This window comes from Tyto alba, unplaced genomic scaffold (genome assembly GCF_018691265.1).
Source record: "Tyto alba isolate M040663 unplaced genomic scaffold, T.alba_DEE_v4.0 Super-Scaffold_1000006, whole genome shotgun sequence".
Lineage (NCBI taxonomy): Eukaryota > Metazoa > Chordata > Aves > Strigiformes > Tytonidae > Tyto > Tyto alba.
Genome location: NW_024881272.1, coordinates 28,268,181 through 28,289,702, shown reverse-complemented (window position 1 = coordinate 28,289,702; position 21,522 = coordinate 28,268,181). Strand labels below are relative to the sequence as shown.

The following is a 21,522-nucleotide window of genomic DNA, read 5'->3' as shown; positions in this document are numbered from 1 at the left end:
GATGGACAGTGCTTACTGAGATATTCTAGAATAATGAGGAAAGGCAGTTATTCAAATTGCATTTTATTTGTAAGTCCCTTGAAGCACCCTCTGTCTTCCCTTCTTTTAACCAGCTCCATCTCCATTTTGTAGGTGCCTCTACCATTACTGGTTGATACTGTAGTGCTGTAATTCTTACTGGCTTAGTAGCCAAATGGTTTTGTGTATAATGGACTTCACTGCCGTTCTGTAGAATGGCCAGCAAGGGGTGATATTGTAGAGAACTTTGTCACAATTCACTCCGATAGGAACAAATATCTCTAGTGTGACTCTCTGAATTTAGAACAAGGAGTCCTTGCATATTTTTAGAACTCTTGTCTAGAAGCCAAAGGTTGTTGTCTAGTGCTCCATGGTATGTCTAATGCCAGATGCTTTGGATGTTATTTTCCACATAACCTACTAACTTCTGGAAACATGACAAACAATCTAGAAATGTGAATCTTCAGATTTCACATTACAAAATACTGAGATTAAATGTTTGCTTTTCAAATTAAATGTATGTTTGCTATTGGTCTGACACTCCTCTCAGTCTTAGGGTTGAACAGATTTTACTGAAGTTTTTCATGTCACGTGCGAACATTGTAGACAAAATTATTTTAAGTTCCGTAATATTAGCTATAGGAGCAATATCTCATACAACAGTGAAAAACTATCATTAACTGTTTTCATTGTGAATCTTATTATTCTCAAGATATAAATTCTGATCTTTCCCCTGTGTGAAAGCCCGTTTTCTACTTTACTTTTTTAAACCTATTATAGTAAGTTCTGTTTTGGTTTTTTTTTTTTTTTTTTTTTTTTAATATAATCATATATACTTGCATTGGTTTGTTTTTTGAGGGGCCAATCTTTGACTCTTTTAGATTGAAAATAATTTGAATATTTATGGAAATAAATTATTAGAATATTAGTTTTAAATTTTAAAATGGTGAGATTCTAAAAGGAAACTTATACATACATATTGTCTGTGGGTTTTTGTATCTATGCTGTATCAATTAGTACTTTGCTGGTGGGTCTTACCCAACTTAAAGGAACCAAAAAGCTGTGACAGTGTGTGGGAATCTAGGCTGCTTTTACATGCACTGAAGTTTTCTTGTTTGTTGGTAACAGTAGGTTATCGTCCACTTGTTAACATATGAAGTCGATGTAGTTTAAAAGTCAGCTGTGATTTTCCCCATTAATCAACCAAAATCTGAAAAAACCCTACTACCCCATAACCAGCATAAGCATCAAACCTTTCTTTACCTTTCTGTCTCGTATCTAAGTATCACATCCAATAGAGTGTATAAAATTGTGAAGACCATTTCAGAGGCTAAAATGAAAAGAGAACTCCGGACCTTCTTGTGCAGCTGATGCTGAACAGGTGAATATGTCTCTGTGCAAATCACTGGGGACTTGGCTGAGGTAAAAGGGTTGGCGAACATTTGTCTAATTATAGAAAACAAGCACTGTTTTGTATGTTAACTCCCTAATGGCTTTTATTTTTTTTATTTTTCTTTTAGCATAGAGTGAGCATTGTAACAAATGATTGCTGAATCTAGTTAGTTTGTGCAATTTGGAGGAACTGGTGATATCTTTCCTTTTCTTCTCTCCTTTGTCTCTCTCCTCTCTGGAGACTGCTAGATTTTCTTTTTCTTCTCGCTCTTGTACACACTTTAACAAATTAATAGTTTACTTTCCTTCTGGTATATTTTTGTAATTGTGGAAAAATCTCTGTGTGAGTTGCAATTGCCAACCACAAGAGGGCAGGAAGGACTATTCAATTATTACCTAAAAATGCCGTTCAGTGTTTTCAAATTAGCTTCTGGTATATTAACAAAAAGGAGTATAATGGCCAAGTTATTGTTTGATTTACAGATAATTGGCATATTGCAGGGAGGAGACTTAATTTCACCCTTTTAAATTAAACAGGGAGATTTAAAAAGACATAAAATATTCATTAATGTTCAGTGATTATAAAGCAGTGGCATATATTTATTCTACCTTTATTACTGTTTCGATGGGAAAATACTGCAAATATTTCAGAAATCGACTTGGCCATACTGACAAGTTGAAATGTTTAAGCAGTGTTAATGCAATCTACTCACACGCTGTATCCTATGCAGAAAGATTCAAAATGACTACATCAATTATTAAAAGAAGTATTTAAAATTCTATAAGTGTTCTACTGCTTGCCACTGTTGGGTGCAACTGTCTCTCAAGGGTTGTTTAGTTTGTTGTTATTATTAGTACTGTGAGTGTTAAGGAATAGATATATTTTCTAAGTGTCTCAAAAAAACCCCAAAACTGAAAATCAGCACACCAAAGCCCCAACCCCACCACCCTTTCAAAACTTTCATAAATATTTTGCAATTGATTAAATGCAAAATCCAGTGAGCTCTCAGCTGTGCTTTCCTAAACTACTATTGCTTCAGTTCTCTGATGTCTTTTTTTTTTGTTTAGAATGCATGTAAACGATACTTGAATGAATTGGTATTTCAAAGAAAGTTTGATGTTTAATGGCAAACAATCTGACAGAAAATTCTGAGAGAAGTCTGAAGCCATAGTGCTCGTGCCTGCTTCCACAATTTCTTGCATATTAATTCAGCAGTTGGATTTTGGATACTACTTGAAAATGTTTTTGGTTTTGTTGTTTGTTTTTTTAATTTAATTTTATTTTAAACATTCTTTATCTACATCTCCAACTGTTCACGTATTAAGATTTAATTTCTCAGTTTAAAAAATATAAATTATATTTAGTTATATTGATGTGAGATTATGAGCCTATAGGGAATCTTCAGAAATTAAATAAAAAATTAAACTGAACTTGTCCAAAATTCTGAGTATTAGATTTTTTTTTTTTTTAATTTGGTGACTTGGGCAAGGGAGTTGTTAACTTGGAAAGTTAATGATAACATGTTGGTCTAAATTGCAAATTAATCTGTGTCACAAGTTTCTGACATCTGTTTGTTCTTGTAAAACTGCAGTATTAAATTAATTCTAGGCAGATACTGTTCCGGGGAATATCATGGTTACTTTTTTCCACGCTCCAAATTTTAATGTGGAAATTAGTATGTTTTGTGCCAGTTTGGATACTGTAAATTAATGCATTTCCAATGTATTATATGATTATATTGGGCAATTCTAATAAATTGAACTCCTAGTAATTACAAGACTAAAAGAGTTTTCTGTCTGAATACTTGTTCTTTATTCTGCTAAAATATTTTGTAGAGTCCATCTGTATTTGGAGTGAGAAAATTTTTAACTTTTTATTTGAGAAGCTATGTGCTAAATTATTACAAGGCATTTCCACATTCAACATCATTTGTTTTCTGTCTATTCTTACGAACTTGTTCTTGCTTAGAAATGAACATTTCTACTACTATTAATTTTTGCAAGTTGTAGTTATTTTATGGAAATGGAGCACAGCCCTTTTCAAAGGGAGGAGTATTTAAATGTTTCATGGAAAGCAAGTTTCTGTTCTGACCCTGGAGCAGAAAAATTAATTTCTGAAAAACTTTTTGAATTTGAGTTCTTGTTACCATATAATGCTTCACATTGTTGTTTTAGTCAGTGATGTAGGGAAAAAAATTAAAGAATTTTTCATAAACTGGAAAACTCTGTCAAAACCAAGCAGTTTGCATTTGTGTATTTTACCTTTGGGATAGACTTGGAAGCCTTTTTGTGACTCCTGTGTGCAGGATTACAGAAGTATCCAGTGTACACAAGCTGTGGCTGCTAAAGGGTGGATGAGTTAAATATGCAGAAACCTCAGGCCTTGTGTAGATTGGTGATTTTATTTTGTAACTGCTGGAGATTCCAGTTGAGAATATTAGATAGAGCATGTACCGGGCGCTATAATTCCTAGTAAAACATAAAATCTGTGCAAACAATGAAAAGTAGATGGGTCTCTAAATACTGGCTGCCTCTGCATAGCTGCATCTGCTCTTTATTCTGTTCCTTTAGCCAATAACCTAATCGGAGGCTAGCTGCTTAGCATCCCTGTCACCTGTGATAGGTAATATATTTGTTCTTTGTTCCCTATAGACTTAGTGGCTGAGGTGGAATATAAAAAGCAGTGTATCCAACAGCACTCCAGGCAGGAGGAAGAACTCTTTGTGCACAGAACTGCTTGGACTGAGATAAACTATAAATTCTGTGTTGACAGACCCTAATGACAGTTTGAAGTCATTTGTGCTGAATTTTTAAAAACTTTTTTGATAAGTCGATGAATGTGAAACAAGATACAAAGCTACCATTTATAAACATGCAGGCAGAAACCTCATTTAAAAGACCTAAATAAATGTAATATATAAATATAGGTAAGCAGATGAATTACCTTCAGCATGCAGAAAAATAACCTAGCTGAAGGTCTTGTACGTTTTTCAGATCTGATTTTTGGTATCTGTACAAAATATTTTCAAGCCAATTGTTGAGTGAGATCATCCACGGTAAAGGCTGGATATTGGCATGGGGACACAAAATGTATATATAGTTAATGTTCTTCTTTTTAATGTTGTAGCTAAGTAGTTACAATAAAATACATTTGCCAGAGATCAGAATATGGACATATCCGAATATGGTACATACATTAACAGTTTCAGAAACAGTTTTGTTATATTTTGAGGTTTTTTGCTTGCTTCAGAATTGTTGAAAACTATTCTTATCCCAATAAAAATCCGTAACTAACACTTATTGGTATTTAATAGGAGGTACACATACATCCTACGCTATTGTTCAATTATTCTCTTAGTAACAGAGAAGCTAGTGAAATACGTTGCCGCTATACTCATTGTACTCAAGAGTTGTATATTCTTTTTATGAAATTTGAACATTCTGTTTGCTTTTTAAAGAAATCTGTCATGTAAAAATTATATTCAATTAATAGTGAGTCATAACAGCAATATACATAATTTAAACATCTATCACTGTGATAGCCTCAGTGTTCTACAGTGGTAAATGAGTACCAGCTAGCAAGCTAGGTTTTGACTTTTTAAACAAGGAGAGAAAAATCTACTTTTATAAAGCTAAACCAATGTCATGATTTGTTTTTTTTGCCTTTCTTTTAAAGATAACTAGCACACTGCTAACCTAAAATGTATTTGCTGAAAGAAATCCTTGATAAACTTTTTGTAAATGGTCATGTGCTAGGGATTATATGAAAAGGAAGTTCCTTGGGAAATAAAGAGAAAATACCTTTTATGTACCTGGTCACAAGTGATAGCTTTATTAGACACTTAAAATATCTTAATATCTGACTGTAGAGATCTGTTTTGAAGAGATTGTATTGATAAAGGTATATAACTATTTTTCTTTTTATGCAACAGAAACAGCAATAAGAGATAAAGGAAGGGCACTCTTCTACTTCTCAATTAATTATGAAGCTTAATGTATTCCTGACAGAATATGTTTCATAACCTGTAATTTGGTTTTGGTGGGTTTGGACGTGCATATCATTAAAGAAATGATCTTCAGTTATAAAAAACGAGTAAACATGGACATTTTTATATGCAAGAAAAGGCAGAGAGTAAATAATTGCACTGGTGACCAATACTGTAATAATCCTGTTTTACAATATGCACTTGACAGGTTGTAATAGTGCTAATTGAAGAGACTAATTCACACTTGCTTCATTCTATTCAAAGGCAAAATCAGCAGCTTGTTTTGCTTTTGACCAGATGGTCCTGATGAACACCTACTGTGCACTTTAAGTGCTTTACTAGAATTACAAAGGCTGGGGGCTGCGTCCGACTCAAAATGATTTGAGAAGAGAAAAAAACCTCACTGCTCAATGGATTTGGTGCAACTAAATTAATTCTAGTGGACCCATTACACATTGAGCCCCCTTTTCAAAGTGCTGAGCCTCCTCGTTTGTTCTGTAGCAATGAGAAAGTGAAAGGCAGATTACTGCAAACAGAAATAAAAAAAAAGTGCTGTGAAAAGGAGAAAAGAGGCCTTGAAGCCTTTTCATATCATTTGGGTTTTTCAAGTGCGTTATTTTTGGGGAGGGTGGATGTATGAAAAGCCAATTGGAGGTTTTTTTGTTTTAAAGTGCGCTATTTAAGTACTATGAATATAAAAGCAAGAGCAACAGTTGACTGAGTTTACTGTGGTAAAGCTTTGTGTCCAAGGATGAATCAAATTCATTATAGTCAATGCTTTGTATTTTCATATGAATGTAGGGTTAGTTTCACAAGACTGTGTCTGTTTAGGATAATTATAATTTAATATTTTCCTTTCATAAAGTTATCACTGTAGATATCTAAAATTTGCTGAAAGCAAGGTTTTTTCTTGAATAAATTTAGAAGCACCCAGAGAGTTTAAAACTCCAAAGGAAGCTGTTTGATTTCCAAGGGAAGGCAAGGCATGTTCCAATAGCGTCGAAGCACAGATTATTATAACTAATTAGAAGTCACACATCTGTTAGCTTTCGATTTGTCAGCGCTTGTAGTTTTGTGTGTATGTTTATATCTCCCTTCTTCCTGTCTCTCTGTCTCTATTGCACTCCATCTGTAAGTGTAGTTGGATTTGAGAGAAGCTCTCAAAGGATAAGGATCAATTTATTTGAATTTGAAAGTAATGAGGAGTCATTGTTATAATTTTGGTTATAGGCTTGGCTCCGTAAATGCTCAGTCATGTGAGTTGTTCTTATTTTAGAAATAATCATGTTGAATTGAATGGCTTTGCTCATGTAATTTAAGGATGCTAAGGATTTTTGGGATCCAGACCTAATTTCAAACCCTGAATTTTTAAAAAACTGCAATTAAAACCATCACTTGCTATTCTGATTTTGAGTATTGGCTATGTTTTACTTTCGGGGCTGAGAATTTTTATGCAAGGCTTCTGTCATAATGCTAGCTATTAAAAAGGTGTTAGCATGAAATGACAAGAAAACCTCAGCAGCTTTATGAACATATTAAACAGCTATGTCCCTAGTTCCCGTGCTATTTAAAGTGGGAGAGCAGTACTCTGTAGCTAAATAGCATAGTACTGCTATCTATATAAATTATATTTATTTCAATCATAAATGAAAAACTAAAGTTAGCATTTTTTGAAATTAAAAAAAATTAATTTACAGCTTGTAAATTAAAGTGTACTAGAGCATGGTTTAACCTTTCTATCCTGTGTTAACTATAATATGGTCACTTCTATTATTGCATGATATACACTTATATTAAAAAAACCCAATAATTGTTGAATTGCTGATTTGTTTTCAAACAATGAAATTTGTATTTGTGCAAATTATAGTAGGCACTGTGTTCTCTCATGTTTTCTCATCAAACAACCCAATTATACTTATAAATAGTGAGGTGCTAATGAACTGTTGTTCTGGAAAAGTTGTTGTTGTGTTGTTTGTTTTGTTTTGTTTGTATTTTTTTTTTAACTTCAGTAAGAAAGGAAACACTTCACAATTTTAGAGTGCTTGCTTGGTGCGAAAAGATTTGAAAATATTGTACTTATGTAAATCATGTTGGTGCTATCACTTTTAAATACACAACAGAAGCTAATCTAAAAACCCCATCAGTTCATATGGAGCGCAACTAAATTCTTGACATTGTAAATTGCTCGCTTAATTTGAAACTGATGATTTACTTCTATTCATTGAGTTACAGAAGTTTTTTCACTAAGAGTTTATATTCCAGTTTAAAGTTTATTTGTGCATTCATTTAATAGAAAAAGGAAATGATTTGTATAGTTGAGGTGATGAGGATATTTAACAGTAGTTTGGAGATACGACACTGAAATCATCAACAGTATCTTAGCAGCAGTGTAATGATAATGCTGTACTACATCACTTTGTAATTACTGTGTGAAGAAAATACTCAGTTACTGTTTCAAATGTGAATTAATAATGTTTCTCTCTCTCTGGTCCATAATATCTTAGCGAAACAGTGCCCTTTAGTAAACCTGTTTCTTAAGATTTTTTAGTTATGTTCTTATATCTGTATAAAACATGAACTTGAAAAGTTATTCTTTTGTTTTTGTACCAAGAATCATGGGCATAAATTGAAGAGCCTTGCACGCATTTAAAGGATAAATGGCCTCATAATCACCCTCAAGAAATCCCTGTTACTGTTTTTAAAAAGGGTTATAGAAGCTCTCGGCAAACATTTGCAATAAGTGGCAAAATTTATGCCTTGCTTTGTGATAGTTGCGTGACCAGACAGTGGGGTATAGGATTGTTTTAAGGTTTTTACAGCTGCAGGCAAAAAGCATCTGTTCCTAGAAAAGCCTTCATTGTTTAATTTTGACACTGACTTTTGCATGCTGCTTGTACCAGTCTCTGGATTAGGTGCCACTAAGATAAAATTTGTTTTAAGTTGCTTCCAAAGGCAGCTGTCACTATACACAGTCTTGTAGCTTAGGCAAAGTAGACATAATCAAAACAAGCATTTTTGTACAAGGTCATCTCGGTAGACTGAAAAAGCTCAGAGCAAGAATTTTGACAATATTGTATCCTGTGAGTAGCTAGGCTATTAGCTTTTATGTTCGTTTAATAATTCTTCTGGTGATCACTAATGTATATGACTGCCTCAGAAACAATGAAGGAAAGGGATTTTTTTAAATTGAAATGCTTTTCTTTTGCATAATCTTTATATTATGTTTATTTTGATTGAGCAGTTACTGTAATATTCAGTTACATACACTCCATGTGTGTGTGTTTGTATCTCTGTATCTATACAGTGAAATGGAATGATTTACAAAACTCAGGAAAAACTGACATTTTTGAAAGAGCTCCCATTTCTTTTCTTTCCTTCAAAGTTTCCAGTGAATTAAAAATGAAAGAGCGCTTCATTTTATGTATCCCAGAGTTGTGTTAATTTCTACCCAGCTGGTCTAAAATGATTGATACAAAGCCAAATTTGTGACTGCCTGCATTACAAAGTCTGTAATTTGCTAATGAATTATGATAATAATCTTTCATCATACATGAAAGATTTAGACAAACAATTTACTAACTATATAGTTTGATCACAATTTTTGGGCTTGTACCAAGCCTTGAATCTACTTTATTTTTCTCTGCCTAGATTAGCAGACCAAAGTGTACTTACTCTTACCCTGTTTTAAAAGCAATAATTCTTCAAGATACGTGGGGATGATGGTGGACAGCAGAAATGATATCAGGTTGTAGTGTTAAACTCCATAATTAATGTGTATGCAAATCAAACTACCCAGTTTCCAACTATAGAAGCATCACAGTAGGCATGGCGCAAGGTTGTTTGAGTCTGCATCTACTGTTGTAGGGACACAGAAGTAAATGAAAACAGGGTAGAGATGTTTCTCAAGTTAAACCTCCTCTGGGTATGGCGGAGGCAGCCTATTTAAAGCATAGCTAGACAAAACCATAGGAGCAAACTAGGCTTGAAAAGAATGGAAATGGAAAAGAAAACAAAATCCTCCAGAAGATGGGCAACTGCCACAAGATCCTGTCAACCTGGGTGATGTTTATGGCTACCTGGATATCATGTCAGCAAACAGCTGATCTTGAACACTCTAAGGACCTTCTGAGGTTCGCAGTGAGACATGAACACAGTATAAGCAGGTGTCTTCCTATATGAAATCTGCTTATTTTTGTTCCTCTCAGGGATCAGATTATCCACATTCTGACCAAAGGTTACTTCTCAGTTCTGCAGAACTTGCTTATGTATTGGATATTTTCCTTCTCCAATAGTGAGCAACACAGGTAGCAGAGAAGCTTTCTGTTTAGTGTCTGCTGACTTTTCTAATGTTTTGCAAAGAGCCTCAATCGTTTTTCTGCTCCTCTTGAGCTCAGTTTAGTGGACTTAAGTAGACATCATTTTGATGTTCACCCTAGAAAAACAACTAATCAAACAAAAAAAACCCCACAGACCTAACGCCTATATCTAGTGCTACCACTATTATTTGGATTCAGTGGTTTCTGGCTCTAAGTACTTCTCTTAAAACCATGAGTTACCCGAAACAGCTGACTTCTTACTCCAAAACCACGCACAGATGACTGTCCAAAACAAAACCACATTGAGATGTCTGTGCCTTCTATTAAGTGAAGTATTGTTTGACTGGTAAAAAGGCAGAAAAAATAAAGAAACTGGGAGTAAAGGCAAGAAAGTAGGACAACCAGCAGTATCAAGGAAGTGCCGTCCAGAGCAAAGACTGGTAATGTGGCCTCGTGAAAAGATAAGGAAAGGAGCTTTGGGGTAGGTGCTGATGGGAAAGGGGGTTGTGTCATGAACAAAGGCACTTTTTTTTGCTGGTTTATTATGTTGGTTGTTCTTATAATATGTAGACAACTAGAACTTTGTGAATAGCCAGGAATGTGTTAGTGAATTACTTTTTACTGAAGCAGGTTAAAAAGAAAAAGTCTTATGTTTGGTTAGAAGAGAATGGGGTTTTTTAGTCAATCTTCCTGGCTGATAGAAAGTGCAGAATAATGCTGTAAAGATTTAATCTATTTTAATTCACTGTGTTTTGGAAAAAAAAGATTATTAGAAAATCTTGATCTTTCTTTTATTTTTTTTTTTTCCCCTTGGGTTACATACAGAAACTCTCCCAGACTGTGACATATGCGGAATTGAATACCGCTAATGTTGATTCTTTGGGGGTGATACTTAAAAGAATTTAATACAACAGAATTTAAAACAAATTCTCTTAATAAATTAAGAGAATTTAATACAACAGTAGAAGTTTTTGAGACATCATTCATTTGTATATATTGCTTTGGAGTGGGGAGGGGGGTTGTGAACAGCAGAGATTCAGTGTACCAAAAACCTTACCACTCTTCTTCCCCAGGAAGATGATTATATGTAGTAACTGTTACGTTGTATATCTAATATCTAGTAGCTTTCGTGAAAATTATGGTGTTACTGTCATTTGAAAGTGTAGAAGAATATCTCAAGACCTTCACAGTATTGGAAACAGATAAGCAGTAAAAGGGAAAGAGGAATAGAAAGAGAAAGGATTTTTTACTATTTTTCTACAATTTATCAATAAGAGAGAGAGTTGTTCTTCCTACAAACACGTACTTATAAAATGGCAGCCTCACTGCCTGATATCACACGACATAGCTGTATACACTTTGCTCCAACCCCAACAGAGAAAGGAATAATGTGTCCTAAGGACTGACGTAATTTCAGTCATTTTGTTTACAGCATCAGGGCAAAATGCAGCACCCCAAAAATCTCTGCAGCTTCTTACAGGAGAAACAGAAAGACAAAGGTTTTATATTGTTCTCAAACTTATTTTACTAATTTCTGATGATAGGCTACCTTTTACTGAACTCAGCAGCTCTAAAATAGTAACTCTTTTGTAACAGACGTTGTGAGCTATGTTTGTGTCCCATTATTAGTTTCTCTGTAACTACATGCTGAATTTCAGTTCAATGTCTTGCATAAACTCCTGTTTGCACTTACCAACAAAAAGTTCCCTTTTTAGGACAAGAAGGACTTATTCCTGAATAATTAAAAAATGAGGAGTATAATAAGTGTTTAGATTAATCTGGGGAGTGTTTTGTGTGTTGACAATTTCACCTATAATGAACAGACTCGTTCACCCACTCAGCTTAAAAGATCTTGTCTCTTTTTTATTCTCTACATTAACATTGGGCTGTCAGAGAAAAGACTAGACTGAAGCTGAGAACTATGACCACAGGGCAGCCTAGGCCAGGACTAGGACAAACAAAATGGAGAAGCTCTGACATCCACTGTTCTGTTGCTGCTTTTTGTGAAAGAGGATATTTTTTGTAGTACAAAACTCTAATGTGAAACTTTTCTCCCTGATATAAAAGATAAACTGTCAAGTTGGGCAGGTCCACGTTAATATGTCAAGGTTGGATCTTATGAGGCCAGTGAAAAATATGTAAGCACTCTAGAGCATTCTGTGAGGTCTGGGTGGGATGAAAGTTTCTTTTTTGATGAACTAAGAGTAGTAGACTGAGATGAAATTTGAATTGCCATGGAGATGTCTTTTGTCCTTAAATCTAGCCACAGAACACTAAGTTATAGTTCACAGCTGTGTCTACATAACACGCAGTACAGTGCAATAGGAGGTCTGTGTAGAAAACCAGTTGGTGGTGAGGATCTAACATCCATGCTATTTGTTTCTGGCATTCTGCTAGTGACCATTTCTAGTCTGGTGCTGTGGATTGAATGTTTCTTAGTAGCTGAAATTTTAAAACTGTGCATCTTCTGTTTTAGTTTGATCCCAATGGTATTCAGTTCGCAAGCTCTGAGACCGTTCCATCATGCAAGCTTAAGTACAGTAAGTTGGACAAGTGGGAGACTTAAGATCAGGAGTGTATTTTTGAAGTGAAATACTAATGTAATTCTATCCACAAGGGCTGAATCTGCACCAGCCCTTTGGTGCAAAACAGTAATTTCAGATGTTACACCACTGGGAAACTCTCCATTGTAGCAGAAGCACTGTCATTTTTAAATAATTGTGTAAACAGAAATGGTCAAATTCTTCTTGAATGGAAACAAATAAATGACAGATTAAGTGCGAAGTGCACACCCTGTGTGTCTTCAACTCACTGCAGAATAGTCATGCAAGGAGTCAACGTGAGCAGTAAGAGAAGCCTTTTGAATACTCCAAAAGGTATAGTTTTTCCTTTAGAGGAGTATATTAGCATTGTATTTAATTCAGTTTTTTTCTTAAGATCCGTTTGAGGTGAGGAACAATAAAATTTGGAGATTAAATGTTCCTGTAACATAAATGCAAACTGTTTGAAGTAGAGGATAATTATAGCATGCACTCTGAAATAAGCATGTCATCTCAAGGCACTGGTATCAGAAGAGAACTGCAAAACCAGTTTCAATTCTCATTTTGTGTCTTTTGCCTTACGTCATCTTATAGGTAGGATCTAAGATAATTCAGTTTTAACTTACAAAAATTGACCATCATCCATCTGTATTTTTTTCCTCTGTAGGTAATTTTGCTTTTGTAGTAAACCATGTCTTTTTCTTTCTACTCCCCCCTTTCTTTTTAAGAATTTGTTTTGTTTTGTTTCTTTTATTCTTTGTTAGTCCACGTACATGTTTTCTTTTTCACTGCTTTCTCATTCCTGCTCTTTATCTTCTGTTTTATTGACTCTTGAAGTTTTAAATGAAAAACTTTTAAGACTTTCTTCATTTCTGCTTAAATCAAGTTGGTTCATCTGGCTTAACATTTCTAAATACTGTTTTCTCCTTACAGTGAAGAAAAACATACTGTAAATCAGAAACTTTTAAATTATCATGCTCTTTATACTTAATTTCTGCAATGCCGAGTGCTAAGTATGTTGAACTAACTTGAAAACTGTCCCTCTGGAGGAAATTACTGAGTACAATGCTTGCATGTTAGCTTTTCAGAGATTGAATTTTCACTGATTATTATATGAATATAAAATGAAATTTTTCTATATCAACTAAATTGTTATTCTTGGTATTAATGTCCATAGTTCAATAAAATTAGACTTTCCTAGGATTTAGAAAATAAGTGGGTTTACATTTTTGATGTCTGTTTGTTGGTGTATGTTTTATACACTGAATTTGCATAACTATGGATATCCTTGTGGTTCAGAGGAGGAGCTGCTAGTATGGATCTGTAAAATAGTTGTTTTCTTAACATCTTCACAGGGAAAAACCGGAATAGCTTAATATGTAAATGAGCAGCTTGTGGTGCTATAACATGTCAAATAACCATTGATGAAGTATAGCTGAGCAAACTGTTTCAGTGTGTGCATATACAGTAGGTATTTCACTCCAAATTAATATTTGCATTTGAAATATGTGTGTAGTGCAAATACATGAGAAGTATATAACAATTAATAATATTTTGTGTTTGATGTTTACATATTATGTGCTCTGCATTTCAACTCTTAATGTTATCTGCTTTTTTAATCATCTTGAATTAGTGTTCCAAATGTATTGATTCAAAGGGATTTATTGCTTAGTTATTAAGATTTGGCAGACATTTGTATCTTTGACACATTTTGGGTTTGGTCAGTAGTTAGCTGGCATTTTTTGAGGTTGCCATTTTGTTCTTCAAAATCACAGACCAATTAAAAAACTGTGTCAACTTTATGGAAGTTTCTGTGTTGTAGTGATGAGAGAAACTTACAGAATATGACACCAATTTAATAGTGTTTTCCAACTTAAGTGCTCTGTGCAAAACCACTACATAATTCCAAGTTAAATGTCTACTTCTAATCTGATTTAGTTAAACCAACATGAACTCTCTTTGACTGCTTGGCAATTCAAATGTAGTGTTACAGTAGAAATTACTAGAAAGTTTAGTGTTCATATCTGTCAAAAACTTGATCACACTTTTAATTTCTGTAAATATGCTAACCATGTTCTACCACTGTTAAAATGATGACTTGGGTAATTTTTTTAGCTCTTTGTTCAGTTTAGTGGTATATGTCACTGTTACTGAATAAATGTGAAAATACTCTACTGTATCATGAGGTTTATGGTGTTTTGGGGGAGTTCAGTGTTGCAGCGGTTGTTCTGTGATCTTGGGAAATGGAGTGAGAGATGTGGAGCAGTGTTCATGCAAAATGAAATTAGCTGTATTCCCAAAATGCACCTTAAGATAACTTATTTTTCTGCTTATTTTATAAAAAATTAAGACCTTGTAGTTTCACAAATTTAAGGCCAATTCTGCCTTCCTGTCTGCTTGCGCAGCTAGGATGTTGCTCCCATAAAACAGTTGGTGTCCTCTGGGAGTCGTGTCCTGCTGCCCTCATAGAGGTGTCCCCAGAGCTTGAGGGTGGGAGAGGGAGGAGAAGAGGATGAGCTGTTCTCAGCAGCTGTTTGCCCTTAGACTTCTGTGTTGGATCCTAGCTGGGAGTCAGTGTCATTTTATAGCTTCATTTAACTCCCTGTCATCCTGCTCCTGTCTTCCTCCCCATGTGCTGCTTTGAAGGCAGCCCCTGGGGTCAGCAGCAGCCTGGCTTCTGTAGAAGCCGAGCTGCTGCTTGGAGAGAAAGCCCAAGAAGCAGTGCAGAAGCAGGAGCCAGGCGGACCTGTCAATGGCTTTTTTTTTCCCTCTGGAGTGTTAATTGTGGTCACAAAAGTTAAGTGTTTCTGTAAAATTAACATCTTGGTATTATGTATTTATTTTCCACCATGTAGCTTCAATGTCAAGTTTACCCAGCAGACAAGTCAAAACAAGAATATTTTTTCTAACTGCTGCTATAGCAAGTCTCAGCCTGGCATCTCAGAAAATCACAGTGTTCGTTCTGGTTAGCAGCTAATAGGAAACAATAAAGATTTAGGGTTCAGAATTTAATTGGCACTGATGTTGATGCAGGAAGAACAACTGCACACAGTTTACTCTTGTGAAGCTTTATTGATTCTTTTTTAAAAGGAAAGCTCTGATGAAAGTAAAAAGAGGCGTTTAATTTGCAAGTATTTCTGCACAGTTTTTATTCTGAAATGTGGTTTTCTATGCTTCTCTATCCCTGCACAGTAAACATGCCTTAAGATCTTCTGATTCAGAGACAGATACTGAAAAACAAAAGTGTAAGGTTGTAATTTGTACTGTTCAACTTGTTCATTTGGATGATATTGGAGATTTCTTACAGGTTAAATTTACATCTTTCCCAAGGCTAATATCTGATATGCATTTGTAAGTATTTTTAAGATAATGTGACACTAGTTTATCCTCAAAATCTTCATCCCAGATTCTAATCATTTAGTTGCCTATTTCCAAGAATGAGATCTGGAATAATGCTTTTGAAGAGGTGCTGATATGAACAGAAGCTTCCTGGTTTTCTGACATTACCTGTATACCAAAGTCTAGAAACCAGATCTTTTTATGTTCACTTAGGCAAATGATCTTTTGAATTTCAGCGAGTAACTGAGGCTATTTCTTCAAGCATAGGTTGATTCCATGATTTCAGAGTCTGCAACAAGGTCAAAGATATGCAGCAGCACAAACTGCAATGTTTGACTTACGGTCCCATGGCGTTCTTGCTAAACCATGGTAGGGTCCATGGGCTATTACCATGGGCAAAGCCACCATAGATGACCTATATTCAGTAGCTGGTATCTCAATCTCTACTTTCAAAGCAGTTTTGAAGATTTTGGAAGGGAGTGACCAAATCCCTTCCAATCTGATCTGTTCATTTTCTCCATAGTTTTGGTGACAGATTACACATGTTCCTTCTGGTCTGGAATTACAATTTAAAACACCAGTCTCTGTGACACTATTACCAGCAGCTCTTAGCTTTTGTTGGCTTTCTGCCATCCCTGCAACCTTTTTTTCCTGCTGTTTTTCAGGAATTCGTTTTCACAAGACATCTGCAGGCAAGCATTTTCTGGGTCTTCTAATCCATTGGGCTTTAATAACGGCCTCTGATTTCAAGGGAAGAGCATTTTACAGAAACTATTCCAAATATCTAAAATGAATACAAGATGAGAATACTTATATTTAAAACAAGGTGTCTGAATGCCTTTATTTTTGCATTCACAGGGACAGTTTTGATGTTACTGAGCTGGTGTTACTGCTCGAGGAGGTCAGTCTGCACCAGATTCCTGTCTGTACTTTGCAGCTCATTTGTTGCCCAAGAACTATCTTTGGCTCTGAGTGTGTCAGAACTACTATTCATGCATGTGTTACTTAGAAACACAAAGTTACAACATAAGCTCACCAAATTTATTGCCAGTAGTCACAACATCCATGTGACAGGATACATGTCTTTCTGTCCCTTTCCTGATAGTGGGTGACAGCTCACTCGCCCAAGCCCAAGCTCTTTATAGAATGTTTTTCAGCTGCTGTTGATAGTGTGTATGCTGAAGCTTCACATACCCCAGTGTCATGGTGATGATCATGTGTTAACAAAGATGTTCAGAGACTTGACTTCTCACTTAGAAAGCATTTGGTCTTTCAGAAATGCCCATTCCCTTACCAGGTATCTTTTTGAGTGCCCAAAGATCACGTCCCCAACTGATTTAGAACATTTCTGACAAATGAGACCTTGGAGGATATTCTCAAAATTTTCCAGCTTGTGGTTACTCAAGGCTGATCTTTTAGTTCCAAAAACAACAAAAAAAGTGCTAATGAATCTATTCCAGACCTTGAATCTCTTTAGTCTGCCTGTTACATACATTCTTGATCTGTTGAATGTGCCTCTAATTAATTTTCTTCTAAGTGTTCTCACACGGATCATGAAAGAGGTGATTATGATTACACTGTCCCATTTGAAAAATTTTAGATCCAGGGCGAGTGAATGACCAGGAAAATCACCCAGTCTTTTCTTCAGGTTTCCAGCTTGTTCTTGCTAGACTGTAACAGCTTTGTGTTCCTCATCTTAAAGCCATGGAGCCATGAATCCCATGATGTATGTGGATACTTTCAGGTTTAGAGGGTGCTTGCTTGTCTCCAGTAGTGCATGTTCATCCTAGTAGATAGAAGTAGCCTAGGAGACTCAAGATACAGCTGAATGGCTTGGTTTTTGGTAGAAGTCTAGATCCTTGTCTCAGATGGAAACTTATTCTCAAGGGATATTGGATTGTTTCCTGGACTTTAGAGTGCAGAGCTCTGAGATATCTCTTAGCTACCCAATAAGTCTTTGTCACCTCAGCCCACTACCCATTAGTAGAAACAAGGAAGATTACTGCTGAAAGCAGAACTTCTCTGTTGCTGTTAAATAACTGTCCTTTCTGGTCAGAGGTTTCCTTTGCCATTGTTGCAGTGAGATTAAAAAAATATTTTGAAGTATGTGAAAAATAAAGACTTCGTGTAATTCCCTTGTTGTTATAACAGAATAATAAAAAACACTGTGCAGGAGCAATTCATTACTTTTTTCCTTTTAAGCACTTAAAAGAAAAAGCTGAAAATATTTCTTTGGGAGATACTGAAATACCTCATTAGATCTTTCTTTTTATTGGCTATTGAGGTGATAATTCTGTAGCAGGAATGAAAGTGAGGATAAAATTTGCTTTGATTTATAAAAATGTGTTAATTTGAGCTGAATAGATCTTTTCTGATCTTAATATTTGTTATCTGTGAGTATTGTTTTGTAATACATAGTTTCCAGTTTTATTTTAGAGAAAAAGTATTTCTTACAGGGACTCTTAATTCTGTGCAGCATTGGAGGTATTTTTTGGGGAAATGAGTAGCTGAGTTTTTAATAACCTGCAATTTAAGTAATTTTTTTCATTAAATGGAATAGTGTTCACTGCTTATTTAATAGTTCTAGAGTTGCATGTTGAGCTAAGACTGAAAAATGCAGAGAAAATAATATGTATGCTTAAATAATTAAGTTAACCTTTATTCAAATATTTCTGTTTCGGTGACATGACATGTTTCCACAGCAGAATAGTGAAAATAGTCAGAATAGCTTCGTATTAGCTCTTTTTCTGAAGTGGTCATTAAATTTTCTGTTGTTGTTCTGCAGCATATGAATGGTAAGCTTTATAAAGACTGGAATCTACAGAAGAGGCAACTCCCTGTAGTGTTTTGGTCAAACACTAATGAAATTGCACTTAGCTGTATATTCAAGAAATACTGACCCCTGCCTTCGTGAAACAGCTTTGTGATTTCAGCAGTGTGTGATTTCTGGGTTACTGGAGCTAGACAATTCTCTAAGGTGGCCACCATTGAAGATACAGTGAATAAATTCTTGTTGCATTGAGAGAGACTCAGTTGTGCACTTCTCTTAGAACAAGATATAGTAGTTTTCATTTAAAATTTTGGAATTTTAAAGGGAAATGTGATTTCAGTATTGTAGACTGCTTACTTTTTTAATTTAACTAATCCAATTCTGGAAGGCAGTCCAGTTCAGGAATAATGCCTGAAATACAAGTTGCAGAACTGGGGCCTTTGCATTTATATTTTTGTGAATAGGAAGTTATCCAACTTCCTGAAAATTCTGCCTTACAGGTTAGTATAAATGGTCTTAGGTTTTGTTTTTTTTTTTTTTTTTTTAGATTTTGGCCATTTGTTGCTCTCTCAAACAGGTCCTGAGAGGTTTGTAGCTTATCTTCCCAGCCAAAACATGCTTCCTAACAGCAGTTTCATTTTAATATCCTGGAAATTATCAGGGAGAAAAAATGAATGGACTCATGCTCCATCTTGAAAAACTTAAAATGAAGTTGCAAACTTTTTTCATAAGGTTTCCCCCTTATGAAAATTCTCTTTTCTAGACAGCTTCTGTGACTTTTTTTGTCAGCTTTTCTGTCATAAATGCAGTTCAAGCATGTGAAGCAGCTTTTGGCAGGAGTGTGCCAGTATGACTTTGATAAAAAGGTTAGGTTCAGGAAAACAAGGCTTCTTTTCTTCATAAAAGGGTTGCTGCATGTAAACAAAACTTCCTCACTGGAGATGCTTCCAGATAATTTTTATCTCCAAATTCTTCTATGTACCAGTTTTACAGAGTTCATGTTTATTGTTTTTTCTCATTCTCTGGTAATGGTTTTCCTTCATCTTCCTGTGTCTGTACCTGCATAGTACTTGGACTTCAGGTTTTCCAGTGTTATTCTCAACTTAGTGTGTTTGTTTTAACTATTCCTAATACTTTTCTGTTATCTGATAATTTCTAATAGAGAACAGGAGTTGGAAATAACCCTTTATAGCCTGCACATATTAAAATATGATTTTGACAACTTGAACCTTACTAATTTGCTTTCACCATCATGTTTTTGTATTCTACAAATACATACGACTCGTATACCTACCACTAATTCAAGTGCTGACTTGTTTGGGGAAAGACTTAAAGAAATAAGAGCCAGAGAGAATGCAGATTGGGGTTTTTGGTCAGGTTGCAGCTCTTCTTTTCAACTCTATATTTTGGGGAAATATGTTATCATATTTAAATATGTTTAAAAAGTAGTATTATTCATGAAACCAAAACAGAGTTGTATGGCTTCTTTTGGTAAAGATAAAAATCTGTATTCTGATTGCGCCTTTGCCTGATTCATTTTGTTAACAGAATTTAATCTCTGTTTCACTCATGGTCTTACTGTCTTTAACTTTTTAAAATGCTGATGAAGATCAATTTTCACCTTATCATGGAAAAGGAAGATGGGGTATAGTTGACAAATATGTACAATTGTTAACAATAATGATTCTTGTCCCTTATTCAGAAAACTCTTTATATATTTTCACCTGTCCTGACACTGCTGTTAAAGCTCAATCCGTGTCAATAAAAAGAAATTAAAGAGGTATGGCTTCATATTTTTAATATATTTTAGTTTCTACTTCAAAAAACAAAACCAAATCTAATACCTGATTTTTTTGTCATCTCATTTTCTTGATTATTTAAATTTGTTTATTAGAAACTTATTTCATGTTGACTTTGAATGCAAATAAAGATCTAGATCTTAGAAGATGTGGCAATAAACTTCTGAAAGCTTTAAAATAGTTTCCAGTGAAATTGTGGTTTGTGACACAAGTACAGGGAAGCTTTAAAATAATCTACATAATAACTTTAAAATAATCTACATAATAACTTTTATTCTATGTCATATACAGGAAGAGATAATTTTTTTTTCACATGTTAAATATGTTCTAAATGAAAGATTTTTCTCTATCTTATTAAGTAAATGAGGGGTTTTTTTTTGGTGGAAGATTCCATAGTTAAAGATGTAAACCAGCAATTTCTTGCTTCTATAGTACAACATAGTTCAGAGCTGAGATTAGAGAAACCCTGTAGAGTGGCTAATACTCGAGGGCATCCCCAACTAGAAAAGTATGTGAATTTAGGCATGGGAGGAAGGAAGGATCTGCTTTAAATTTAGTGTAGGGTCACTGAGTCTTAATGATAGATTAAACAAGGGAGGTGGAATAATGAATAGGGGTATGCAATGTGTAGCACTAATACCAGAAGTCCGTGGTTTTCACTGGTTATTTAATGTCTTTTCCCATATGTTTCTGAATAGAGCAGGTTATGGCAGGGATGAGCTAAGGAATAGCTTTGTTAGTGAATTGCTAAATAGACTGAATTCTCTTTTTAAAAATGTATATGTATATAGGAGAGCTGCTTGTTAATCGTATAATGGCGCATCTTATATACATATACCTTAAATGTAGCAATAATAGTAACTATATTTGTAGTTGATGTGTGTATACTGACATTCTTAAAATATGCTGTACACATTGTCTGCATAATTTTATTTTCATTGTGAAACTAACAGCCATTCCGTGGTTACACAGAAATGAATTTCAGACTCTTCCTGAATATGGTTGATGTAAAGAAAAACCCCAAAAGAAGTGGTGATTTGGTAGACATGAAAATGAAATGGAGGAAGAACTGGGACATGGTTTTGTTAGGAGAAAATTGCCTAACAGCTCACTAAACCTTGTTTTATAATTTGTTTTAACTTGAATCCAAAATAACATTAATGGAGTATCTATTCAAACTCAACCACATAAAATAATTGATTAAATTAATACTTACAGTGACTGAGAAAGATATCACAGTTTAGTGTTGAGTTCATAGTGAGTTCTTACACGTAAGAGCCTACCAACTTTCTGATACCAGCAGCCTAGGTGTGAACCAAGTAAGTCAAAAGTTGAGTTACTGATGGGTTTCTGGGTAACCCG

General features: G+C 34.8%; 1 protein-coding gene across 1 annotated transcript in view; it reads left to right on the top strand.

Moving 5' to 3' along the window:
* The window catches only part of FAF1 (Fas associated factor 1), a 172,935-nt gene that overhangs the window by 51,419 nt on the left and 99,994 nt on the right, over nucleotides 1-21,522 (top strand). The window lies entirely within an intron of this gene.